General features: G+C 37.1%; 1 long non-coding RNA gene across 4 annotated transcripts in view; it reads left to right on the top strand.

The window, feature by feature from the left end:
- Positions 1-8,607, top strand: part of LOC140633219 (uncharacterized) — a 35,259-nt gene extending 26,652 nt beyond the window's left edge. For all 4 annotated transcript variants that reach the window (XR_012030848.1, XR_012030847.1, XR_012030846.1 and 1 more), the window contains 2 exons: positions 4,601-4,678; positions 8,126-8,607. This is a non-coding gene — a long non-coding RNA (uncharacterized lncRNA). The remainder of the gene's footprint in view (positions 1-4,600; positions 4,679-8,125) is intronic.
- Positions 8,608-16,563: the final 7,956 nt, after the last annotated feature.

The raw sequence follows: 16,563 nt of genomic DNA, 5'->3' as shown, positions 1-16,563 counted from the left end.
CCAGAGAGACTTACAAAATCCTTAACCATTTAATGTTGCTCTTCTCAAAATCTTTAAATGATTCCCATCATGCTAAGAACAAAATCCAAATCCTAACCTTAGTAAGGCTCTTCTTGATTTGAACCCTATCTATGCTCAAAATTGATTGCTTTCCACTTGCTCACTCCACTCCAACAAAAATTGGCTTTCTATACGTTCCCCTGAAAGGCAAATTTAGTCCCGCATTAAAACCTTTGTACTTCTTCCTTCTTCCAGATTTCAAATTTTCTCATGGCTCATTTTCTCCCTTCATTTGTCTCCTCCCTTGAATGATGTGAAAGCCTCAAAATCTCCCCTCACCACCCTACAGAAAACAGTCTCTTCTCTCACTTTCAATATTTCTTTCAATTCTGCTTTGTTTTTCTTCATAATGTACATTACATATAATAACACTATTCTGTGAATATATACCATATATTTGTTTATTGACTCGTTCCTCCAAAATATAATCCCCACAAATCAAGGATTTTGTTCTGTCCACTGCTCTGTCTCTGGTGCCTAGGACGGTTCCTGCACACAGTACATACTCAACAAATATTTGCTAAATGAATGAGTGAATTATCAGGAGATTTAACTTTTGAACTGAATGAAGTATCAGAAACATATTCTAATCCATTTGTTTTTAATGTTAATAAGTATCGAACATTCAACAGATTGAGCTTTGGTCACCAGTATAAAATATGAAGTGACTTGAAGCAATCCATATCATTACTTGGTTTCAAAAGTGTAGACAGACTCAATTTAAGTTCTAGGCATAAATATGGCCAAGTCTTTTTATGAAAATCTGTGACTTCTTTCTAAATGGAATAACCTTGTTCTGAAAAATTGAAAAGGGTTTTATTTCCATCTATTCAGCTCTTACCTCATGTAGAAATTCAACTATGTAAGTTAGTTGCTGAAGCAAGAATGAATAATCCCAGAACAAGGCTTTGCTTGAGATTAGAGTCACAAATCATAATCACTTGGATACTGTCCCACCATCCAGATGCTCAACCAAAAAGAATTCTCTTTGAGGTTTCTCCCACTACAAATTTTTACATTACAGGCAATGCTTTGCTGAGTATTTATGGCTAACGTAGACAGACACACCCCTAAACACTTAGTAAGATTTTTATCTACAAAACTCCAATATGTTATTTCCTGTAAATTTGTCATCCTTCTACCTAAGTTGTAACCAGAAAAAATAGCGATAAGGAGGAAAAAAATATGATAAAAAATATATACTGACATATCAGATGATTGCTACTGTTGGTTTTATCTTGTTCTGGACTTAGGTTTTGTCTGTGTTGTAATAAATGTTGATTTCTGATAAAGTTTCATCAAATGTTGACTTTCTTCCCTCAGGTTTTGTCTAAGTGCAAACCATGTGGAAATAATTACAATGTGCCATTATACATACATGAATTGTTTTATTAGTAGAGCATAGAAACATCTTTGAGAATTGGCTAAAATCTCAATAATGGTGTATGCAGTAATCCCTGAGCTATTTGCTAAATATTTGAGCAAACAGAGCATTGTTTATTTAGTTCTTGTTAGCTCCCCATGTGCATTCTTGGAATGAGGTTGTAGGTTTTCTGTTTGATTTTAAGGGAGGCCACAACCAGAAAATCAGAAGGCTGAACTAGAGAAGCTACACAATCATTCTTTAGAAAATTTTTTTTCTGATTCCTCACCTGTATACAATGACTTCCTTGGCTCCACGGTATCTCCTGATGATTGTTGCTTTGCCTGGTCTCACCCTTTACATGCAGGCACTAAACAATTCTAACATTTTGTAACCACTGGAGACTATGGCCTTTGGTGGCCTGGGGATTCGAAAGACTTTTAAGTCATGAGTTCCAGAGTAAAATGATGCTCCCACAGCTGGGTCTAAGAGGTCCCAGGCTTGTTTCTGATTGTTCCCTCCTACATTTCCAACTGTAAACAATGACCTCCCAGTCCAAACTGTCAGAGGGAAACATTTTCTCTTCCAGTCCCTGTTTTTCTCCTTCTCAACCAAAGACAATCAGCACTTTCAGTAGCATGAAAATTAAGAGTGGATGAATGTAAACAATTTTCTATTCCATCTTCCTTCCCAAAGCAGGATCACACCCTGATCTCAGGAGAATGGTAGCTTAGTACCAGAAGAGCTTGATAGCACCTGAAGATAGTCTCCTTCTGACCTATTCAACCTAATTGACTGTTTTTTGCAGTCTGGGCCTCTCTCAAGTCATGTTCAGTGGCAGAAAATGTCACAAAACTTTTAATGGGAAAAAAATCCTTGAACCACATATTTAGCAGCTGTACTCCGTTATATTGTCTTAACTTGTTCTCATCATTTAAAATTAAGATTATTCAGCATGAAAATTCTGTTTGTAAGACAGACTCATTTTCAGCGTTTGGGGCCAGGATACTTGATTGGGTTGTGCCAACTCATATCTTTTGTAGTTCAGTATCCTTGAGCAGTTTTTAATGGAACTGGGTAAATAACCAAGATGTTTGGAGCAGAGGCATCAGAAAGGTTATAAGATGGTTTATGGATCAGAGCCTTTGCTCCTGAGCTTTCCAATTTACTTCTCAAAAAAACAGAGAAAGAAAGAATAAAAATTTATATCAATATTTCCATTGCTAGTGGGTTATTTTCAGCCATTTTTGATAATTTAATATTTTGCAATTATAGATACAAAGATACATGAATAAATGAAAAAATATTTTAACTTAGATACCAAATTACTTTTTAAATTTTAGAACTGTCCTTTTATTTGAGGGGGAATTATGGGGAAAAATACTTAATTAAGTTATTTGATTACAACCTAGGGATATTTCAGATAATAATATATAATAAATGCCTCCTGAGTTTCAGAAATCACAATACATTTGATTCCAATTCATTTAAATTTCAGTTTTCCTTCTTTCTCTGGATTTAATATTCAAAACACTATTAATTTAACAAAGATCTATTTTTTCCTTCCCATGTCAGATCTATGTAAAAAATTAGTTACTTAAGTTAAAAAACTCTAAGAGGATAAAAATTGAGAACAGAGCTTTGTAACTTTCGTGTTAACTGAAAACATCATACTATTTAAAGCCTAAATAAAGTTTGTAGTGGATTTTCTTCTATTTCAGAAAGAGTTGGTACTTTTGCCTGGCTTCCTTGTCAGCCCATTGGGTTTAAAATATAATAATTTTATTACATATACCACAGTATTGGCTCTACTGGATCAGTTTTTCTGAGGGAAAAAAGATATGCCTTTTTAGATATTCAGATTCAAATCTTCTTTAGCTTATGGAAAATTTTCTTATATTACAGTTTGAATTTTTTAACTCAAAAGCCCTCCTTTTTACCCTGCTCTGCTATACAATATGTTAAATTTATATTATAACTCATTGGCAGACTATAATATTTAGGAATGCCTATTTTATGAGGCTCTGAGCTATTTTACATATGTTATTGTATGAACATATATGTTACATATTTACAACCCCATGAGATAGGCACTAATATTTTTATAGCTGATGACCAAGGTTTCAGAGCTAATAAGTGGCAGAGCTGGGATTTGAACCATATTTTTTCCCTTTACAAACCACGTATTTTCCAGTGTATCATCATCACAAACAAAAAGTGGATGGATATACACAAATTATATAATAACATAGAAAGGACTATATAATTTTTTATACCAAGCATTTTAGATAATAAATTATCTGAATATAAATATAAAAAATTTAAAAGCAATATAAAAATTTATTTTATTTTTTAAAGATTTTATTTATTTATTTGACAGAGATAGTGGGAGAGAGAGCCAGAGAGCACAAGACAAGCAGGACAAACAACAGAGGGAGAGGGAGAAGCAGACTTTGCACTGATCAAGGAACCTGATGTGGGGCTCCATCCCAGAACCCTGGGATCATGACCTGAGCCAAAGGCTTAACTGACTGAACCACCCAGGCATCCCATGTAAAAAAATTTTAAATGGACAATCTGAGCAGATTTTTTTTAATGCTGCCATTTGGTTATCCCTTCATTATAGACACAGCAATGACAGCATCTGTTTAAGGTAGAAATTCCATTTCTGAGAGAAAAAATGGTGTAAAAACAGTGATTTTTTTTTTTAACTACAGCACTGGATGTTTCTGTTAAGTACAATGATGATACACTTTTATTTTAATGTACAAAGCTTTCCAGGGGACCTATCTGTTGACCTTTTGTAATAACTTATTTTAAAAGAGAAAGATGCAACAAGCTGAAGCTCCAGGTATATATGAGTCAGAAAAAATATTTTTTACATTTATCTAGTTGTCTCCTTATTCCATAGATGATAAAAATTGAAGGCAAGTATCCAAGATTATGGAATAGCCAGTTCAATTTCAACCTGGGGCTTCTTTGAGTACTTGAAACAGTCTCTAGTAAGAGAAAAGAAAGACATTAATAGGAGTTTGGTATAATTTGGGACTATTCTTATCTTACAAGATGATTTCCTTTCTTAAATTAATTTTGACCTTCAAGAATGGGATTGAATAGAGGAATTTTGACTCTGTGCAGTCCCTGAAAAACTTTTTGTGGTTATTGTTTTAATGACAGATTTTTAGTGCTTGGAAGACTCTTCCTTTGACCTTTTATATAGAAGCAAGCTATAGATGTATGGCTACGCCACCCCAGGTAGGTCACTAATGGGTGTCCCTGTGATTTGTTCAAACCATTAAAGTATCTCTTTATTAATGGGGGGGGGGGCAACTGCAATATAACACACACCCAGACAGAATAAACTGTATTCTGGCAGCATTCACTGAGGCATTAGAGAATCTGAATGCTCACTGTACAATGAGATTATAGTGAATGAATCTAATATTAATAAACTTCAATTTTATATAATGACTTCTGTTATTGACTGCCCAGGTCTTCTCAAGGGAAGAGCTTCTCTTTGATCTGATATATATGTCACTTCTGGTTTTGAAGCACTACTTTGCTAATTCTTCTTTTTTTATTAGTATATAGTCTTCTCGGTCCAGTCTAGTATGAAATGAAGTTGCTGCTTCTATGTTTGGGGTGTATAACATAAACCATAGACATTTTTTATTTTCTTTGTGTGTGATTCAGTTTAAGTACTTGTAGTTTAAAATGATCGTTCTGGAGGTGCCTGGGTGGCTCAGTCAGTTGAATGTCCGACTCTGGATTTCGGCTCTGGTCATGATCTTGGGGTTATGAGATGGAGCCTCACATTCTGTGCTCATCATGGAATCTACTTGTCCATCTTCTTCTGCTCCTCCCCCTGCTTGCTTGCTGTCTCTCTCTCTCTCTCTCTCTCTCAAATAAATAAAATCTTTTTAAAAAGATCATTCTGGCCACCAAGTGGATAATAGATATAAGGGTAGCAGTTTTAGAAGAAGGAGATGAGCATGTAATCTGCATGTTACAGAGGTGGTTTGGTCTAGGATGATGGTAAAGAAATAACAATTTGCCGATTTCCTTTCTTTTTTGATGAGTTAACTGTAGAACTCACTGATGCATGGGTGAAGTAGAAAAAATAATCAAGGATATTATCTAAACCTCGGGCTTGAGCAATTGCTAGATAATAAAGCATTTTTCTATGATAGATAGGACTATAATAAAAATAGGTTTGGTAAAAAGGAAAAATCAAGGATTTCATTTTGGGCATATTAAACTTAAGAATCCTATTATACCTCTTCAGGAAGATATAAGATAGGTAGTGACAACAGGAAAGAAGTCCCAACTGGGAGTAAATTTGGGGGTTTTCAGCATCTATGTGATATTTAAAGCCAAGGGGAATGGATATAATAAAGATAAAGAATAGAAGAGAGCCTAGAAGCCAGTCCTGATGAACTTCAACATTTGGGGGTTGGGTGGAAGAGTGGGGACAAGAGAAACCCTGAGAGTGTCATCTCATGGAAGACCAGAGTAATGTTCTAGAAACAAGGAAATGCTCAGCTATGTTACATTCTGCTGTGAGTTCAAGTACGATATGGAGAAATGAGTGAACCAGTTGGGTAACATAAAATTAATTAGTGACATTGATAAGAGCAATTTTGGTGGAGTGATCATGGCAGAATTAGTATTATAAAGGGAGAAGTTGTGAAGGAGAGGTGGTGACAAAATGAGTTGTCAACACTCTTGAAAAGTTTCATTGTGACCAGGAACAGAGAAATATGACTTGTGAAACAAGGAGAGGCCTTTCAGTTTGGGCCTACATTTTATGTGCTACCCAGTGCAGAGGTCCTTGACCTTTATGGTGCTCATGTACTCTTCAAATTCCTTCCTTGGCCACAACAAACTGGGGAATTTACCATTTATTCATTTCATTTGTGCCATATACTTTAGGCAACAAATCCCCCAATAAATGGGCTGTTCCTGATTTTTCTAAAGCCAATGGATCATTTTCTTTTTCCTTTAGTGAAGAATGTCAGTTTATTTTTCTACTGTATTAGATAATAATGCTAATACTGATAAAATCCTATTGCCCACTGTTCTAAGAATTTTACCTAGATTTATTCATTGAATTCTCACAGCAACACTAGGAGTGCAGGAACAATTATTATTCTCATTTTATAGATAGACAAACTGGGGCTTAAATAAAGTTGAGTAACCTGCCCAAGATCAAAAAGTTTTAAAGTAGTAAAGCCACTTACTCCAGAATCCACAAGTGAAGCCAATAGTTTTTATACTTAAAAAATAGATTATTTTTAATGCTGAATTAGGTAGCATCCAAAATTCACAAAAGAAGAGGCAGAGGCCTAGAGATTTCTCCTCCTACTTGTTTCCTCTCTCCCCTCCTTCCTCTTCTGAGGCAGCCACTGACGAGATTCCATGGAAACGCAGAGATAATTGAGCTCACATCTGGATTTCACTCATGTAGGCTCTGTTCATGTAATCATATGTAATATTTTGATTTGTATTTATATAAATCAATTTAGCATGAATTCTTTCTAATCCAAATGTCTTCTTTCTGTATTTGTATTTTCTTGGCTGTCTTCATTCAAAGTTAGAATGCTTCTCTAAAGGTCTGCTTTCTGGTCTTTTCTCCATTCTTAGCACAACTGCAATGAGAGAATCTGAAAGCAGATTTCTCAGAATTAGTCATTTGCTTTTCTAATAAGTAGTACTCAGAGAAGGCTGTAGGCTTCTCTTTCAAGCAAAGTAGATGCAGGTCTGTCCTCATTTTGTAATTATCATAACGCATTAACACAATATATAATCACAACACCTATTTCAGAATTGGAAAATTCTTCATAAGGATTTCATAAAATGTATTTTACTGTTGTTGGTTGGGAAGGGGGTGTTGAAAACTTTTAGTGGGAAATTGTTTTTCAGTAAGAGGAGTAAGTATCAATATTACTGTAAGAATAGAAAAGTATATTAAGGCAAGCATGTAGAATTCAAAAGAAGTGAACAGTTTGCTTAAAAGTAGAAGATATGTTAAAATATCTATATCTCTCATTTCCTATGCTTGGAGATACCCACTAAATGGATAGAATTACTTATCTCTTACTGTTTCTCAGACAGGCTGTTCAGAGGTTGTATAGTGAACTTACATATTAGCAATTTACACATTGGAAATTTACCTTATGGTCACAAACTGATTGAAGTGGGGAAGAGAATCAATCAGTCAGATAATGGCAGAAGTTGCACTGCTTAAATGTCTTGACTGATTCAACAAAGGTTGAATTTTCACCAAAAGAATTCTGATCCTAATTACAAGCCTCTCAGTTTCATCTGAATATTACATACAGAACTCTGATAAGAGTGAATTCCACCTCATTAGTACAAAATGAAATAGAAGGGACATATTGATTTGACTTAAAAGCACACCAATATCTGTAGGAATTCCTTTAACCATTTGCCAGATCAATAAGATTTAATGCAACTAGCAAGTTACCTGTCCCTCAGTCTCCCAGGGGATGAGCATCTTTTTTCTGTCATCAGGCTGGGCTTGCTCAAATGAGTGAAACCAGCCTGGTTTATGATAAACTGTACCCCTCCTGCTCATCTGTAGTGAAGTTGATTTCACCTTTCCATTATTTGTCTGCCTTTATTCTGAGCACCAATAACCATGCTGCTTGATGTGAAACTCCCTGTCTCCATTTCTCCTAGATCTTAATCTATGAGAGGAGGAAAAAATTTTTCATGTGATCTAATGCAATTTGAAGAGAATGAGCATGTTTCCCTGACTTTTCAGAGAAGACATTATCTTATACTGGGGTAAGAAACTCCAATTGATGATGATCCAGCACACCAGCACACCCCCAAACTCTGTCAGGAAGTGGTGGTCAATATGTTTTTTAGCTTCTACTCAGGCTCCAAGTTCTGGATTTATCAGCACCTTAAGGAGAGGTGAGGTGGGATTCAGGAAAAGGCCTATCCAGGTGATCATAGGTCAAAGCAAATTTAAGAAGTCAAGTTTAAATCTATTTCTGCAATTCCTTCAAAATCGTTTAAAATACCTTGGACAATGGGGCACCTGGGTGGCTCAGTGGTGAGTGTTTACCTTTGGCTCAGGTGGTGGTCCCGGGTCCTAGGATTGAGTCCCATATCGGGCTCCCCGTGGGGAGCCTGCTACTCCCTCTGCCTTTCTCTCTGTGTCTCTCATGAATAAATGAATAAAAATCTTAAAAAAAATACCTTGGACAACTATGAATTCATTTGTTAGTATTTGAGGAAAGGTGCTTGTTGCTTTTATTTTATATTTGTTCTACAAATTGGCATAACATGCTGTCTAAAATAAAGCAGATTTTGAATTTTTATTCACATCTTAGGTACAGGTTTAGTCAAAATGTTGCCTTCCTGCATATGAGGAATAAGTCCATTTATTCAGGAAAAGGAAACAATTTTAAATATCTCAAACATCAAAACATGAGATCATGGCCAGGATAAGACCTGTATACAGAGAGTCTCGATTTCAATCATCTGTGAACGGCTCAATGCATTACAGACCTTGGGTATGGTGCAGGATATTTGTCCTTAGCATACTTTAACTGCTTCCACAATTATCCAGCAAGTTCTCCTGTCCTCCTACAAAGTATCTAACCACACAGTGACAGTACCTCCCTAAGCATACTCCAGGTGACTGGAATATACATTAAAAGCTATACTGAAGTGGTAAGAATTTAGGAGTGTATTCATTCTAAACCCAGAACTCTGACTTGAGAAAACTTCCTGAAAATGTCATGAGTAACAAAAATCTTCCCTGGTCACAAGAAGGAAACAGCCAGATCTGTACCCAAAGCTCTTAAACAAAGACGAATGCATTTTTCATGAGTTCTTCATTCATTCAACAAATATCTGTTAAGTTTTTGCCAGATGTCAGATACTACTTGGTACATACCAATTAGTTCTAAAAATCCCAAAGCTTAATTTACAAGTGAATTCCAGCAAAAAGATAAAAAATCTGGCCATCTCCAAAATAGGTGTTTATTGAGACCTCTGCTAAAGAAAATTCATACCCACATAAACACATACACACACAGATCTATACATACACACATACCCAGAAGTTGACTGAGGAGTGAGTGATAAAGAGGGTGTCATATGACCAGATGATAATGATTATGCTGTATATGACTTCAAGGATATAATTACTTGTGAAAATTTGTGTTTTTCTGGATTTTTTTTTCTCCCTCTTGGACAGAGATAAGTCTGGAGAGGCATTTTAGACATACAGAGTGTTTTCCAGCCAACTTGTATCTCAACAAAAAGTTATGTCTCTATTGTCAAGGTGCTTTTAAGTATATTTATGAGTCTGTGAGCTGGCAATATTTCTTTCTCATCCACCTCATCTTCTGTGCATACTCAGAAGGACCCCTTCATGACTTCTGGCCAGCACACCAGATCTGTGGCTGCCCATCAGAGAATGCAAAGACAATAGAAAGAGGTATCCTTCTAAGATGAGGGTATATAAATTCTCCCTAAGGGAGATCCAAGTGCTAATTCTGTTGGTAGTGCTGCTGAGTAAGCTGTGGAAACCCATAGTGGTGGATATTGCAAACCCTGAAAGGGTAAGAAATGTTCTCCAAATATCACCATTGTGCATTTAGCTGAATGCCTTTTGCTAGATAGGAACTGAATTGGACTTAGATTCTGATTATGGAACTGATTGAAAAATCCTTAAAAATCATTTTCTCATAATATGTAGACTTTTCTTTCTTTCTTTTTGCAGGGATTTTATGTATTTATTTTAGAGAGAGAGTGACAGGGGAGAGGGGCAAAGAAAAAATCTCAAGCAGACTCCCCGCTGAGTGGGGAGCCTGATGCCAGGCTAAATCCACTACCAGAGATCATCACCTGAGCAGAAATCAAGACTCAGATGTTCAACTAACTGAGCTACCCAGGCACCCAGGACTTTTCAATAATGAAATGATTTTCATATGATTTTGATGTTCATGTATCATCATCTCATTTTACATTCCACTTAAGAAGTTCCTCTAAATCACCATTAGGCAGGTGGAGGATTCAGGAAAGATCTTAAAAAATAAGTCCCAATTGATATAAGAAAGCCTCCCCCCGGCCCCTTTAAGATTTTTCTGAATACACTTCTATCCTTCTGACTCCCTGCTGAACTATGGAATCCTCATGCCGCCTTCATGCTCTGGGTTAAGGGGCTTCTGAACAAATTCCTATAACTACACACACCAGCAGTTGCTTCTCGATACCGTTCTCCATTTGCATCATTCCAGGGTAGCTAGAGCAACTCCTCACTCCTTTTGTTCAAAGTAACCTCTGGCCAAAAGAAATCCTGATGTGAGAGCAGACCAAAGAGCCAGTGAGGTCTCAGGCACAAAGATAAGGAAAGCAGCCTTGCTTAGCTTCTTCCTCCTTCTGCCCAGGGAGGTCCTGCTTTCTTGAGAGAAAAATCACTCCAGCCAGGAAGTGCCAATGTAGACATTAGCGTCTGAAATTTCCTTTGGCCGATCACTACAAGTGAATTAGTAAAGTACACTGACCAAATGCATAAACACCGGTTTTGCAGGCAAAATTAAAAATATACTTGTACCTTTGCAGAGGTGTTCTTTTGGTTAAGAAAATTCTTCCTCACTTCCTCAAATCCTCTCCAATGTAAAGAGCCTGCCATACCAGGATAAATCTTAGAGTAATAACTCTGGCTGCAAATTCTTCCAGAAAATAGTAGATAAATGTGCCATCAGAACAAACTAAGAAAGGGATTCAAAGTCACCCTGAACATGATGAATAAGTCTTAGCTGCCCTGGCCTCTGCTTTAGCTCTTGCCTGCCTTGGGCCATTGGCAGGACTGGGCAGGGTTGTTATCATGTGAGCATCTGAATGAACTGAAGTGATAAGAAGTTGCATGCTCACATTTAAAAGCTCCTGACAAAAACTTAATTTCTTTAGATACTAGGAGATATAAAAATGTATAAGCAAATACTCCATGATTCATCTATTTAATCATCATAGTATATAATAGCCATAATGTGAGAGCGCCTGGGTGGCTCAGTCGGTTAAGTGTCTGCCTTCGGTTCAGGTCATGATCTCAGGGTCCTGGGATGGAGCCCCCACATCGGGCTCCTTGCTCAGTGAGGAGTCAGCTTCTCCCTCTCCCTCTACCCTTCCCCCACCCACTTGCACTTGCTCACTTGCTCTCTCTTTCTCAAATAAATAAATAAAATCTGTTTAAAATAGCCATAATACATTTACTATTCTAGCAACTGATGTCTATTAAAAATAAACCTCCAAATTTCATTCAGATTTGCTCAGTTCACAAAAAGAGTGATCTCTGGAATCAGAATCTTCTGTCCCACATGATAAATATTTGACCTGAGCCAGTGAACTAGCACACTAAACCTCAGTTTCCTGATTTGTGAGATAGAAATATAACGGTGTTCATATCAGATCATTGCTTTCTGTGTTATGTGGACTAACCTAGGGGAAAAAAATCCTCAGCACAATGTATATCTAACACAAAACAGATCCTTAAAAATATTAGCTCTAGGGGAGAAAAGCAAGAGTGGACAAATCAAACAGCCTGGGGGTGGGAAGATTGAGAAAGGGGTCCTACTTTATAAAGACGAACATCAAATATTTAAAATCTGGGTCAAAATCAACTAAAAGGGGACATGATACAATTCTTAAAAGCACACCCCAGAGAAGTGTAGACCAAAAATATGTTGAAGAATTGTGTCAAGATGACAAATTTATGCACTAGAAATATATAATAGGCTATTAGAGAAAAACTGGAACGCTTTGAGGCCCGTTCATATTTATTTCAAGAGAATGTTAGGGGAAAAAGAGAAAAATGACCCTCTTTTCAACCCTTTTCCAGCACTATTGTTGGAGACAAGAGCTCACATAATGCATGATAGCAACTCTTTTTCTGTCCACTGATGAGAATTAGCAGGAGACAGAGAGGATTTCAGTGGAGATACGTTCCTATGTCAAGACAGCTCTGAGCTCAGTCATTTTCTGGAAGTCAACAACTGTTTCTTGAGTGCTGTCCATGTGCAGGCATAGTGAAAGGCACAAGGGACTAGAAAAATACCACCACAAAACAGTGAACAAAAGCAAATGTGCTCCACGTGTTTCCATATATTGGCTATATTGAATAATGATGCAATGAACACGGAAGTACACAGATGTCTTTGAGATCTTGATGTTCATTCTTCTGGATAGAAGAATGAGACTCCTGGATCATATGTTTGTTCTGTTTGCGGAGGGTGGGGTGAGGGAGTTGCTGTTCTACAGGAATAGAGTTCCAGTTAAGCAAAATGAGTACATTCTAGACATCTGTAGAACACTGTGGCTATAGTTAATAATACTATATTGTACATTTTAAATTCTGTTAAGATGCTAGATCTCATGTTAAGTAAGAAAAAGATAAAAATAATAAAAAATAAAGCCAAATAAAATTGATTGTGGTGAAAATCTTTTTAAAAAATAAATGTGGCTTGCACTTTCCTGGTACTCGTGCTCCAGAGGGGAAAGGCTAGACGATAATCAAATAGCAATCCAGATGGTTGTTTATCACAAGCTGGGGCAAAGTGCTATGAAGGAAAGAAAAGATAGGTGGCCCTAAGTGATCATAGGAAAATAGAAATTCTTGAGGGTGGGTTGTAGTGTCTGGAGAAGAAAGATTTATACTGAAATCTGAAGACTCAATAGTAATTAACTATTTCTAGTTAAATAGCAATTAATTAGGTATGTAGGTGGAGTAGGAGAGAAGCAAGGGTGTTTCTAGCCTTAGAGAACAGCATGTACAAAAGCCCTGTGGTAGAAGAGAGCACAGTTTAGCTGAAAGGCCCTTATGACTAGGGATCTGGAAAGGAGGGGGTGGGCAGAAAACCATTATCAGTGATATCTCTGCTTTCTGCCTTAAATTGATTTGAAGTGAACAGCACTCTTATCTGAGACCTCAACTATGACTCTTTGTCTAGCATCTGATAAAATTGTGGATGCCCCCCTTTTGGAGGTAAGCCAGTATTTGGACTCTTTTGATAATCATGAAACAGAAATATCAGCAAAATAAGAGGCAGAAAATTATCAAAGAGTTTCACTCCATTCTCCCTTTATTTCTTACCAATGTCCATGCTGCAAAACACCCTGGGAATACCCATACAGCCCCTACACTGGGTCTGAAGATGAGATTCATCAGCTTTCCAGTCTTACTCCACCCCTACCCTGAGCAAGTGTGAATCACTCAGAGGGCAAACCTTTAAAGGAGCCTAATTTCTAAAGGAGAAGTATGTTAGGGGGCTTTATAGACTTTATGGTTCTCCCTCATTATGAACAGCAAACTATCTCTAGGAAGTGAGTTAAGAACAAATATGGTGGACACTCATGACTGTTAATCTCTACTTCCATGAGAAAACATTATTGTTGTGTTGGGATGACTCAAGACCCATGAAGGAGACTGTCCTGAGTGAACCCATTAAATAGGCTGTTGTAACGATCCATGTGAGAGATGATAAGGGCCTAAAAAGGCAATAATAATAAGGATGAAGAGAATAAATTGATTCCAAAAGTGTAAGTGACTACATGGTCAGGATTCATGTCTGAAAGTATTTTGTGAGGAAAAGGGGGAGGAGGAGCCACAGATGAATCCTGTTACTAACTGGGGATTAGTTGGGGAAAAAAGTAAGGTTATTTCTGGACATTTGAATCTGAGTACCAGAAGAATGTACTGTCAGTTTGTTCAAAAAGTAACTATTTTGAAACCTAAAACTTAGAATTTCCAGCCTGAAGATTTAGGATATCTCAGATAAAAATAACAATATATTTTAGCATAAGATGTGACAAGGCACCCAACAGAAAGGATGCAAAGTGCGAAGAGCAAAGGGCCAAATCAATAGAGTAAGACATAAGGAAAATGAACTCTTGGAAACCAGAGTTTGGGGAAGATGGAATTGATCAATAACGTGAGAGACACTGAAGAGTTCCAGTAAGATAAGACCTGAAAAAATTCTCCATAGTGTTCAACATGTAGTAAGTCTTGGTGACCTTAGCAAGAATGATTCTAGTATAGTGGAGTTAGCCAAAGTCAGATTTCAAATGGCTGAGGAATGATTAGCAGGTAGCAATGAAGCTAGAGGGTGTAGCCTGGATTCTTAGACCCCTGCTTATAAAGAGAGAATAAGTGCTAGATGAGTGTTAGGAACAGGTACAGAGCAAGGAGTTTGTAGATGTTTTCAGGCATTTTAAGTAAAAAGCTGAAATGGAGAAACTGAACAGATCGGAACCCAAAGTTTTAAATCAGTTTCTCTGTCAACTCAGTAAAATCACTTCATTTCTTAAGAACTGATTCATTTGTTTTATTTCTGTAATGAAATACACATTTAGATAGTCTTCTCTTAGGACGGGTAGGTTCTCATTTCAGGAGAACCTAGGGTAACCATTTAGTGCCTTGACAACGAAGACCTATTTCCCATGCTTTAAAAATAAATGTTTCTATCTGGTCACAGCAGTGAGAGTGAACACAACTCAGGGTTAACTCTGTGAGGGCAAGCTAAGTAAAACCTTTGCCCAAGGCTTTACAAAACCCATTTCTGGAAGATAATAATGTCCAAATAAGTGTTTCTAAGGGGGAAAATGTAATTTTCTCCTCTTGGGAGTAGGCATTTTTGCCTATTTATTCTTTTTTTCTAATTATGGGTTTCATTACATTTCATCAATTTGCAGACTTATCTCCGGTTGAAATGTGTCTGTTTGTCAGGGGTCCAATTTACTGTGTCTGGGATTTATCCTGTGTTTGTTTTGACCTCTGGCAAAGCTCTGCAAGGACTAAAGACTGGGTCTCCTCCTTTTTACTGAGCCTGGCTTGATGGATTGCTCTCACTGAGGGCTCTCCCAAGCATGGAGGATATCCTTGCTCTAGGAAGTCTCTATTTACTTCTGGCCTTGTGGCATTTGTTTAAGGCTGGGTTTTATTCTTTCAGAATCCTTGGGCCCCCTCCTCTCATTGTGCTCTCAAGACTACACGTTGGTTACAGCAGACCCTTTGTCCCAACTGTTATTTACTTTGAGAGCTTGACGATCTATCAGACGACCTGGATAAAAGGTCTCAAAGTATATAATCTGTTTTGTTGTCCAGAGATAAGGACTGTGTGTTTTAGACCTAATATGACTACAGATCAAAATTTTGAATGTACCCATCATGGAAGTGCTGGAAGATAATTTTTAAAAAGAAATTTACAGAGGTTAATGAAGAATGAATTGTTGATGGAGAGACAAGTTAAATTGGTATGTTCTGGAAGGTTCTGATCACTAAGAATAAGCTGACTCTGACTTTAAAAAGATAAGTTAAATACACTTTCAGACATGTGCTCTATATGTAACTCCATAGCAGTGCTAATAGTCAGATCTATGCAGATAATTATCAACTTTTAGATAATATGCCATAGGAATTACCTTCATTTGTTATTCAGCGAATATTTACTGAGTACTTACTATATGTCAGACATTGTTTAGGTTTTAGAGTTAAAATAGTAAAGGAAAAAGACAAAGCTTCAATCCTCATGGAGCGCATATTTAAGTGGGGGAAGATCCGTAACAAAATATGCAAACAAATGTGTCATGGGTCAAATGGCAGTAATAGGTGTAAAGGAAGGGAGAAAAGTAAAGTAAAGGAGAGAGGGGAAGTATGGTAAGAGAAGTCCTCACTGAAAGAAAATTCCAGCAGAGATGTGAAAGGAATAAAGAAGCAAGCCATGCTGGTATCTGGGATAGGGCATTTCAGGCAGATGGATCAGCACATGGAAAGGAACAGCATAGGAAGAGTGCCTGGTGTGGCTGAGGAAGAGAATGATTGCAAAGAGGCAAGAAATGGTTTAAGAGGTAAGAGACTGTTGGGTCACACAAGGCTTTCCAGGACATGGTGAGAATTCTGGCTTTTGTTCCAAGTGAGATAGGACACCATTAGAGAGTCTCCCTAGAGTGGTGGTATAATTTAAGGTAGGTAGTTTAGAAGCTCACTCTGTATGCTATGTTGAAAATAGAATTGTAGGGGCACAAGGGTGGAAGCTAAAATATTCCAGAGGCTACTGAAATAATCCAAAGATTCTAGAAGCATGCTCCAGGTGGTAACAGCA

This window comes from Canis lupus, chromosome 5 (assembly GCF_048164855.1).
Source record: "Canis lupus baileyi chromosome 5, mCanLup2.hap1, whole genome shotgun sequence".
Lineage (NCBI taxonomy): Eukaryota > Metazoa > Chordata > Mammalia > Carnivora > Canidae > Canis > Canis lupus.
Note: the sequence above shows the minus strand (reverse complement) of the source record. Positions and strands in the feature narration are given on the sequence as shown.